At 34.9% G+C, this 10,405-nt stretch overlaps 2 non-coding genes and 1 pseudogene across 2 annotated transcripts; 2 read left to right on the top strand and 1 right to left on the bottom strand.

The window, feature by feature from the left end:
• Nucleotides 1-305: 305 nt before the first annotated feature.
• Nucleotides 306-9,871, bottom strand: LOC135659480 (DNA-directed RNA polymerase subunit beta-like; annotated as a pseudogene).
• On the top strand, nt 4,491-4,561 carry TRNAC-GCA (transfer RNA cysteine (anticodon GCA)). The gene has a single exon. It is a non-coding gene; the product is annotated as a tRNA-Cys (tRNA).
• TRNAT-GGU (transfer RNA threonine (anticodon GGU)) lies at nt 9,666-9,737 on the top strand. The gene has a single exon. It is a non-coding gene; the product is annotated as a tRNA-Thr (tRNA).
• Nucleotides 9,872-10,405: the final 534 nt, after the last annotated feature.

The following is a 10,405-nucleotide window of genomic DNA, read 5'->3' as shown; positions in this document are numbered from 1 at the left end:
TTCGCGATATAACTAGGAAGACGTTTCAAATACCACACATGAGTCACTGGACATGCGAGTTTGATGTATCCCATTTGATATCTTCGTATCCGAGAATCAACAAATTCCACCCCGCATTGTTCACAAAAATTTCGGGTCTTCTTTTTCAGCTCCAATCACTCGATAATTTCCACAAGCACAAATTCCACTTTTTATGGGCCCAGAGATTCTTTCACAAAACAATCCATCTTTTTCTGGTTTATTGGTCTTATAATGAAACGTATAGGGCTTTGTCACCTCTCCAACTATCTCTCCATTAGGTAAAATTTTGTTGGCCCAAGCCTTTATTTGTTGAGGAGAAACTAGTCCAATTCGAAGTTGTTGATGTTTATACCGGTCAATCATAGAATAGAAATTCTGATTCATTCAGATCAAGCTTCCTTCCTATTAATCTGGAAGTTCTTCTCAGATACAAGGAAATGATTCAGTTCTAGAGCTAAAGATCGTAGTTCTCGAACGAGCAATCGAAAAGATTCTGGAGCATCTTCTGGGTTAGATACTCTTCCTCCAATGATCGTAGCACCAAGTACTTCTTGACGAGCTCTAATATGATCAGATTTATAAGTAAGCATCTCTTGTAAAATATGAGCAACACCAAATCCCTCTAGAGCCCAAACTTCCATTTCCCCTACTCGTTGTCCCCCTTGCTTCGCCCTTCCTCTAAGGGGTTGTTGTGTAACAAGTGCGTAATGTCCACTAGAACGTCCATGGATTTTATCATCAACTTGATGAATTAATTTTAAAATATAGGACTTTCCTATTAGAACAGGTTGTTCAAAAGGATTTCCTGTTCTTCCATCAAATATTCTGCTTTTTTCCCGGATATTCGGGTTCAAATACCCATGGATTTTTTGTTTGCTTACTGGCTTCATATAATTCGGAAAACACTAGTTTTCTCGAAGCCTCTTGCTCATATCTCTCATCAAAAGGTGCTATTCTATAATGTCTCTTTAGCAGATCCCCCGCTAACCCGAGCGAGCATTCAAATATCTGTCCCACATTCATTCGTGATGGTACTCCTAATGGGTTGAAGACCATATCAACAGGTGTTCCATCTTGCAAATAGGGCATATCTTGTCTAGGCAAAATTTTTGAAATGATACCCTTATTCCCATGTCTTCCAGCTACTTTATCACCTACTTTGATTTCACGTTTCTGTGAAATATATACACGAATCATTTCTGAATTATAACAGGAACCCCCCCTTTTCCGGATCCATCTCACATCAATAACGCGACCTCTTCCGCCTATAGGTAGTTTTAGAGAAGTTTCTTTTGCAGTGGATACCTGAATTCCAAGTATGGCTCGTAATAATCTATCCTCTGGAGCATACGACGATTCGTTTGCTGTCTGAGGTGTTAATTTACCTACTAAAATATCACCTGTTTCTACCCAAGATCCCAGCATCACAACTCCATTTCTGTCTAAATTGCGGAGTAAATGAGCCTCTAGATGTGGTATTTCCTTAGTGATTCTTTCAGGTCCTTGGCTTGTCACATGAGTCTGAATTTCATATTTCCGGATGTGAAAAGAAGTATAAATATCTTCATATACCAGACGTTCGCTAATTAGTACTGCGTCTTCAGAATTGTAACCCTCCCATGGCATATAAGCTACTAATACGTTTTTTCCTAAAGCAAGTTCCCCCCCAACTGTAGCCGCACCGTCCGCTAAAATTTGTCCTTTTTTAATGCATTTACCCCGCGGAACCTGAGGTTTTTGATGCATACAAGTATTTTTGTTGGAACGTTGATAGATAACTAATGGAATACTTATACTTATAGTAGTGTCCCCATTACTTGATAAAATGATCTTGTGAGGGTCAGTATAAATGATCTTTCCCTCGTGTTCGGCTATAGCGGAAACCCCCGAATCCAGAGCCGTTTGGCGTTCCAGTCCAGTTCCAACAATGCACCTCTCGGACTGAGAAAGCGGAACTGCTTGGCGCTGCATATTAGAACTCATTAAAGCCCGATTCGCATCATTATGCTCGATAAAAGGAATGAGGGAAGCTCCAATAGAAAAATATTGGAAGGGAAAAATACTTCTAAGATGAATCTGTTCCCATGCAATAGTCAGGAACTCTTGACGGTATCGGGCTGGAACAACCTGTTCTTCCTGAATACCCCGATTCAAGGCCAAAGAATTTCCCGCTGCTACCATATAATATTCATCTCTATTTGGTGATAAATAAACTATCTGTGCCTCTTTTGATCTTTCAGATATTTCATAAAATGGACTCTCTATAGATCCCCAATGGCCAATCCTCACATGAATGGCTAAGGATCCAATAAGTCCAACATTGATTCCTTCGGACGTGTCAATTGGACAAATACGTCCATAGTGGCTAGGATGAATATCTCGTATCCGAAAACTAGCAGTTCGCCCCGTCAATCCTCCAGGACCCAAATAACTCAATTTTCGCCCATGAACGATTTGTGTCAATGGATTAGTTCGATCCAAAACTTGAGATAAAGGATGTAGGCCAAAAAACGATTCATAAGTGGTTGTTAATGAAGTTGAAGTTACCAAATTTTGAGGAGTCGGTATCAATTTATGCCGAATTGCTCCACATATAGTTCCTCGAACCGCATTTTCTAAACGAACAAGAGCCAGTCCGAATTGATCCTGTAACAGATCCGCTATAGAACGAATCCGTTTATTTTTCAAGTGATTCATATCGTCAAGTGTACCCATTCCAAATTTAATTCCGATCAAATGATCCGCAGCAGCCAATACATCTCGTGGTAATAAAAATGTATTGTTCTGAGGTATATCAAGATTCAGTCTCCGGTTCATATTTCGTCGACCAATCCTTCCTAATTCACATCTTTGTTGAAAAAATTTCTTTTGTAATTCTTTACATAAAGACTCAGAAAATACCGGATCCCCGCCTACACAAGCAAATTGTTGATAAAATTCCAAAATAGCATTTTCTTTTGACCCAATCTTTTTTTTCTCCTTATCATTCGGGAAAGACAAGAAAATTTCAGGGTAACAAACATTATCTAGAATTTCTCTTAGATTCGAACCCATAGCTGATGATAGAATTAGAATAGATATTTTTTGTTTCCTACTTACACGGGCCCATATCCTTGCTTTTCTATCAATTTCTAATTCCGATCTTCCTCCCCAATCTGATATTATTGTGCTGGTATAGACAGAAATTCCGTTATGGTCCAATTCTGAACGGTAGTAAATACCAGGACTTTGCAATATTTGATTGATCACAATTCTGTATATTCCATTTACTATAAAGGTTCCCAGGGAATTCATTAGGGGAATGTTTCCAATAAAAACGGTTTGTTCTTGCATATCTCTACCGGTTTTCCAAATTAATCCCGCGGGTACATATAATTCAGAAGAATATGTGAGTGATTCATACACAGCATCTCTTTCGTTTATCAAGGGTTCTACCAATTGATATCTTTCCACAAATAATTTAAATTCAATTTCTTGATCTGTATCTTCAATTTTTGGAAACTTATGAAATTCTTCCGTCAAGCCCTCATTAATGAACCTACAAAATCCCTCAAATTGGATCTGACTAAATCCAGGTATTGTGGACATTCCCTCATTTCCATCATTCCGGAGCATCTTAATCTTAAGTTTCCTGTTTATTGAAAAATCCCATTATTAGCTCACTATTTATCGAACCATACGGATCGATCTAGCAATGATGGAATGTATATTCTGTTTACTGAATCACATGAAATTTTAGCCAACTCCATATACCATATATGTATTTCATACGTATGAACGGAAATGAGACAGAGGAATGAAGAGCATTTTCGACGCAAGTTCGAATTTGCGACAGGTACAACAGGAACAATATAGAGTTTCCCTTTTTAGCATACTTAATTTTATTTGAGTTTCATTTCATGTTCAAAAAAAATTTCGAATTATTTTTTTGCTAGTAGAATATATAGAATATGATTGAATTGCGTAATAGGAGTAATATTTATTAAGTGCATGCCAATATAGCTATCTACCTGTCCGCATATCACATCTTTTATCGTAATTTCACTTGTGGCAACAGAAGTCAGGTCGCACTATATCATAATTCCTATTTTTTCTATTGCATATAGAAAATGAAAAAAGAAGGCACGACGATTCTCTATAGGGATATGGGATATGTACATAAGAGCGGTATCTGTGTAACAATTTCTGTTTTGAGGTTTACATATACACATATATATTGTTATAATTTATATTGTTATAATTGAAATTGAAAAAGATTGATTATTGAAAATAATTGATACTGAATTAGTCATAAATCAATTTGATTTTGTTATGCCATTAAGGAAACGCAACAATTTGAGATACAAATTGAAGAACCTTTCGCTAATTCAAAACAACAAAACAAATAGTTAATGGTTCCAATTTGCCCTGAATTTTTCAGTCTTTGACCAGAAATCTATTTTTTATCTTATTTGGATCGAATTTGGTTTGGCGACATGGCCAAGTGGTAAGGCGGGGGACTGCAAATCCTTTATCCCCAGTTCAAATCTGGGTGTCGCCTGATCAACAAAAAACTTGGGATTTCTTATTCTGCTGATTTAACTCGACGAATTCTGTCCCCGGAGAAGGAGAGGCAAAAGGATAAGCCTATCGATACTTTATTTTTAGAATCTGTAGTTCTATAAAGAAAGTCAATTTTTTTAAAGAAAGTCAATTTTTTTCTAAAAATCCGGGCTTTGGGTGTGGCCCAAACCGGTACAAATAGGGATGAAGTAAGCCTTACTTATTAATATGATTATGATTTTAATATGATTATGATTGGTTCGGACATTTATTTTATAAGTAGAATAAATAAATAGTGAAAGTAAATTCTGGGATTCAAAACTACGAAAGTAAGAGGTCGGAAATCTTGGTATCCAAAGGTTCCTAAAGGACACTCCATTTTTGCTACTAGGATTGAAGAAGAGATTGTACGAAAGACTATCAAGAATTCCTAATTATTTTACACTACCACCGTTGTGTCTACTGACTCTGTCTGGAATTCGATTGGATAGGCTGATGGGAAATCAATTTAGAAGTTGTGGAAAGGACTGAAGATACTTTGTATCCAGACTCACGAGAGTCTCTGAGTACTCAAACATTCAATCAGGATAGTTGGTCGGCTCTTATTGAGTAAAGAGTAAAAGTAAAAGTTGAAGAAACAAAAAAATTTCTTTGCCCGTGTAGGAATTTCTTTGCCCGTGTAAGATAGGGGGATTACGAAAAAAAGAAAGAATGTATGTAATACTGGTGATGGTGTCTCCCCATTCTTTCACAAAAAAAACAGTAAGGCTTAGATCAAATAGGAAATAGAGGTATCTGATAGATAGTTATCTATCTTGATGGTATATTTTGATGTCTTTTGCTTATGAAAAAGGGTAACAAACAATAGGTCTTAGTACTCCTACATGTTCCATTGGGATAGGAGTATTCCTTTGTTATTTCATTTTCCGAGAAAAGGTGTGTGTATTGTATTTATGCTTAATGCTTCCCGATTCTACCAGAAATCTTATAATCTTGTTACGAGTAGATTCATTGGATTGGTTCATCAATAGCCTTAAGTTAAGTCAGAATTCCATTTTGACTCTGCGCCATTGATTCCACTATGATTATTGATCAATAATGGAATAATTCCTTCATAGAGATAGGAGACATAATTTATATGGATATAGTAAGTCTCGCTTGGGCTGCTTTAATGGTAGTCTTTACATTTTCCCTCTCACTCGTAGTATGGGGAAGGAGTGGACTCTAGGGGTACTACTAATCGAGTAATCGATTGAGTAATTGAATTCTATCAATTGTTTAATTGATCGTTTTGCAAAGCTTTAAAAAAAGAATGTCTCTGTTTCAAAATTATACTGAAATACAGTAATGAATAAGAAAATACAATAATGAATAATAACCATTCGATCAAAGAATGAATGATTACTATAGTTGTATTTCGAAACCTAAATCTACGCATGATAGGAAATTTTTTCCAACCGAATTCTTCCTAAATATTCTATTTTGATAAACCAGCTCTTACCAGAATTATGGATATTACAAAAAGAAAAAATCTGAAATTGGTTTTTTCTTTTTTTCTTTATTTGTTTCCCTCTTTCTTTACTTTTACTGTTCTAAGAGAAGAGAAAGCCGTTCCGCTATTCTAATTATATTAGATTACGACAATACATACTTTCTATTGGAAATGACTAGTTGTTGTCCAAAGAGGTTCTACACATAATAAGATTAGATCTTTCTTCCGTTGAGCGATCCACATATCGCGCATTTCACCTTTTTTTTAGACTCCTAGAGATTTTTTTATGCTTTTTTTGACTCATCTCATGTCATGTTTAAGCATAAAAAATTGGGAAGGTCTACTCTATTAATCTACTTCTTTTTCAAATCTGAAGAAGTTATCATGGAATAGAACTCCGCAGATCATCTGTTAATAGATCAAGCAATGACTTCTTGAGATGGGAAATCTAAAAAAAGAAAAAGATTCTTTTCTTTGGTTTCGTTTTCTTTTATCTTTTTTTTTATTTAATTTATAGTAGAATATGCCCATACTCTTTTTGTCTTGCTCCATTGATTCCTTTGATAGATCTCGGGACCTATACCTATATATATATAAATTCTAAGAAAGCCAGGAATTAGAAGAGTTGGTCTTCAATTATTTTGAATTGATCGAAATCCACACAAGTAAATGTAGCCAAAAAAATAATAGAATTGGACTGTTATTTTGATGTACTATTTAGATATACATCTAATCTATGTACATACATATTGTATATTGACCTAGATATAGGCTTTCTCTATATAAAAGCCTATATCTGTATACAGTACAACTTTCTATGAAAATCATTAATAGGATAATAAATACTATACCATACTATCTCGGCTCAGATACTACTATCTCAGATACTTATTATCTCAGATACTTATGATTCCAGACAGATCATTTCATTTAAGACTTGGAGTTTGAATCCGTTTCTTTCATTTATTCAATCATTGATAAGAACTAATAAATCAAGTTTCAGTCAAATTAATCATTTTGACTGACTGTTTTTACGTAGATGATAAGTAAAAAGGCAGTAGGAACTAGAATGAACAGTGCAGTAGCAATAAATGCGAGAATATTTACTTCCATAATCTCATTGTTTTTTTACTTCGCAATAACTCGGGATCTAATCCCATAGAGATGAGAAATTTGATTCCTGTAAATTCAATGGGATGAATTGCATCCTGATGATACTGAATCGGATCAATATTATGAATAACAATATCTGATCTATCAAATCGATTCATCGTCGAGAATTGAATAGTATAACATAGGAAGATCCTTTATCCATACTAAATCTGAAATGGGATTCCTGATCCAATAAAGAATCCCATTGAATTTTCATCCTTTTCCACTTTTTCTTTTCTATAAATAACCCTACCGTCTTCCTTATATACTCCTCCTTCGTTATACTTATACATACAATTATGTACATACAATTATGAGGTATTATATGACTGGTATTCTATGAATCACACACAGATCCAAAGAGTAGAAGTGAGATGGAAAAAGGACGGGTTAAGTATAAAAGATCTAATATAATTCCAACAAATTTAATAAAAAGGAACGTTGCTTGGTCTTTTCTTTTATTTGATTAGTATCTCTTTCTTCGATTGGGACTGGAAGGCATACATCAAAAATTCAGTGTGCAATTTAAATGAGAATGAGATAGATTGTTTCCAATTAGTCATTGAGGATACACAAACAAAGTCGAAGCTAAAAAGGGTTGTCGTTTAACCTGACAAGTACTCTGTCGAGGTAATTATGTTAAGTTCATTATGTATTGTACAATAAACGAATACAATTTGCGTATGTACTCTCGGTAAAAATAGGAGCACTCTATTCTATTTCATTTATCAAGAAAATCGAAAAAGAAAGTCAGACGAGTATCTCTTAAAATACTAAATATAGGAATACCACCGATTGTACGAATCTATATATGTTATGTCTCTCCCTTATCACTCGGCACTAGTGGAAGAAATGGAAATTCCTGTATTTGTCTGATGATAAATGCGAAATGAAAAACAAAAGAAATAAGGATCTCCACTGGGGATTAGATCTTGCCCCCTGTCTCCTTTTTCACGGAAAATAGATAAATTCATTTCTCCATTCATCGGTCGGATCCTAGTTCGGGACTGACGGGGCTCGAACCCGCAGCTTCCGCCTTGACAGGGCGGTGCTCTGACCAATTGAACTACAATCCCAGCGAGGTGTATGGTATACATATTCTTAATGGTTTCAGAAAAACATTTTCTTCGTCGCGTTGTAACAGAGACACGAATGATATACTAACTGATATCATATACACATAGAACACATAGATATGGACTATAGTGAAAGTGACACGGATTACTAGTAACCTGTGTTTATTTTATTTTATTGCCAAAAATAGATAATCAACCTTTCATTGAGAAAAAACGATTTTTCCTTTCATAATCTTTGCTTTGATTAAGTATTATGAATCTAGATCGTTAGAAAGAAAAGATCAGAACGAATGAGAAAAACATGGATAGAGAAACAAAAATGGACTCTTTCTCTTTTACGGATCAGGTATTTTTGTTTCTGGGGGACAAATTGGTTATATCATTGGTTATATCATATTCATGGAGCGGCGAATTTTTGGGCCGAGCTGGATTTGAACCAGCGTAGACATATCGCCAACGAATTTACAGTCCGTCCCCATTAACCGCTCGGGCATCGACCCAGGAAGAATTCCTTCTAGGCTTATTGATAATCCATGATCAACTTCCTTTCGTAGTACCCCCAGGGGAAGTCGAATCCCCGCTGCCTCCTTGAAAGAGAGATGTCCTGAACCACTAGACGATAGGGGCATATCCGCCCAACTGTCATCATACTATGATGATAGTATGAGTAGTTTTTTGGAATTGTCAATATAATCTAATGATATGACTAGATCTGAACACTCTTTTCTACTTTTATGTTATGATTCCATAGAATTTTGTTTTGGATTTGATGGTTCATGAATGAACCATCCCATACTATTTTATATAGCGAAAGGAGGTACAGGACTCCGTCAGTTCAGGCAGTGATTGGTCCGACAGAACAGAAAAGGGGGTAGAACCCCACTTAATTTCTTTTCTTCAATTTTAACTCATTAATTTTAACTTAACTCATTGCTTCGTTCATTGTTCAGATAAAATATGCCTATCACTATCTCACATTAAGTCAGAAAATTAAAAAACGATAGAAATTTTCCTTTTTTCTTTTTTATTTTTTTATAAGAATTCGGTTCAGGGTACGAATACCCTCATCACATGATTCAAGAAAATCTATCGAATCTATGTCGATGTCAGATTGGTACATGTATCAATCAAGTGAATCTTGTTTTGATGAGTCAGTAAAGGTAAACAAGCGGGGTCGGTCTTGAAACAATTCACTGCATTATTTTTATCAAAAAAAAAAATAAAAAATTTGCCCACTTTTTACTTTTGGGGGGTAAATCAAATTGATTGCTCCTAAATGAACTATGTATATATTATGTGCATATATGTATATATCATGTACATATATTATGCAGTAGACTCATAATGGAAAAAGGCTATAATTCATGAATCGAATAAAACAAGCCCTTTTAACTCAGTGGTAGAGTAACGCCATGGTAAGGCGTAAGTCATCGGTTCAAATCCGATAAGGGGCTTTTTCCACTAAACTAAAGTTTGAGTCTTTGTTTTTCGGTGGAGAATAGAGATTTCTTTTTATTTCTAAAAAGAAAAGGGTAACCACCATTATAATGACTTCTGATTATTACGAGTTATAGTTAAAAAGTGAAACATTATTCATTATTATTAGTATAAATAATAATGAATAATTGTAGTTATTAGAACTAGTCTACTCTGTACTGACAAAGTAGTCCTCTTCATGTCTAATTATTCAAATTTTTGTTTTTGGACAGGAATATTCTAGATGTCCAATCGCTATTATGAATCGCCAAACCAAAGTATTCTTACTTCTCCATTGTTTTTATCAAACCCAGCATCAAATTCTAAATCAAGAAAAAGTAAGTGGACCTAACCCATTGAATGACGACTATATCGGCTATTCTGATATTAAAATTCGATATAGATGAAATTGTACAAGCGGATTTTTTTATTTCCTTAGACCACGCAAGTCAGGAATTTGTCGATATTTCCGATTTAATGAATCTTCTTCTTACTGAATGCTCCATGGGAATAAATCGATATTCTTTTCCGCTACATATAAAAGTTTATTTCGAAAATATATTTTTCAATATCTTTCCTTGATTTCAGAATCAGATATTGTTTTGTTCTTCCGCCAATGCAATAGAGAACGAATGCGAGAAAGGGA

The sequence above is a fragment of the Musa acuminata genome, unplaced genomic scaffold (genome assembly GCF_036884655.1).
Source record: "Musa acuminata AAA Group cultivar baxijiao unplaced genomic scaffold, Cavendish_Baxijiao_AAA HiC_scaffold_449, whole genome shotgun sequence".
NCBI lineage: Eukaryota > Viridiplantae > Streptophyta > Magnoliopsida > Zingiberales > Musaceae > Musa > Musa acuminata.
The sequence above is the reverse complement of the archived record's forward strand: the minus strand, read 5'-3'. Positions and strand labels throughout refer to the sequence as shown.